Below are 835 nucleotides of genomic sequence, written 5' to 3'. Positions count from 1 at the left end.
GGTTATTACATAATACATGGCAGATTCCGTTTCATCGAGGAATCGAACCCGTGCACACGTTATGTTGTGAGACGATCGGGTCCTGACGTATCAGACTGCCATGGCTTAACCCCTAAGCCACTTGAGCGAGTGAAGATCAGGTTCGAAACTCGACCAGTATCTTTTCTTTATTACATAAACTATGCTGATATAATTATGTGGCGTTGGAAGGTGGCATGATGTCCCTAGTCACATGTCTGAGTATGACATCATTTGATTGATTTGACCGATCGTGATCGTGGTTGATCTGTGATTTGAGTCGAGATAGGCTTTCTGATCGATCATGATCGTGAATGATGTCATTGTGTTGGCGCTCATAGCTGCCATAGTGGCACAGTTTTGGTTGACTTGCCCAGGTTCATGGTGGCGCTCAAAGCTGCCAAATGATAGGATGCCCTTGGTCAGAGGGCTGTTCCAAAGATTGTGTCTTGTACCCAAAAGGTTGCCTATGTCTTTTTAGGATTTTATATAGAATAGCTGCCATGTTTGCATTGTTGTATGCAAGTAGATGCGTTCCCCAACGCTGTTCATACTTGTTGGCAATGGTCTCTCGATTGTCCTTTAGGTTGGCATGCTATGTAGGCAAAAGTTAAAAAATGGAAGGTTTGAAAATGTGATCCTTTGGCGCTGCTTGGATCATCCTTGACTTGCTCACGCTCGTCTTTGGACATGTGATCCTAATTGCTTCATGGATCCTTCTCGACTCTTCGAATACGACATGCGCTCGGTACTTGCTATATATCTTTGAGTGCTGCACTTCTTATGCGCACGTCTTCAGATAAGCTCGTACATACTC

The sequence above is a fragment of the Laetiporus sulphureus genome, assembly GCF_001632365.1.
Source record: "Laetiporus sulphureus 93-53 unplaced genomic scaffold LAESUscaffold_7, whole genome shotgun sequence".
NCBI lineage: Eukaryota > Fungi > Basidiomycota > Agaricomycetes > Polyporales > Laetiporaceae > Laetiporus > Laetiporus sulphureus.
The sequence above is the reverse complement of the archived record's forward strand: the minus strand, read 5'-3'. Positions refer to the sequence as shown.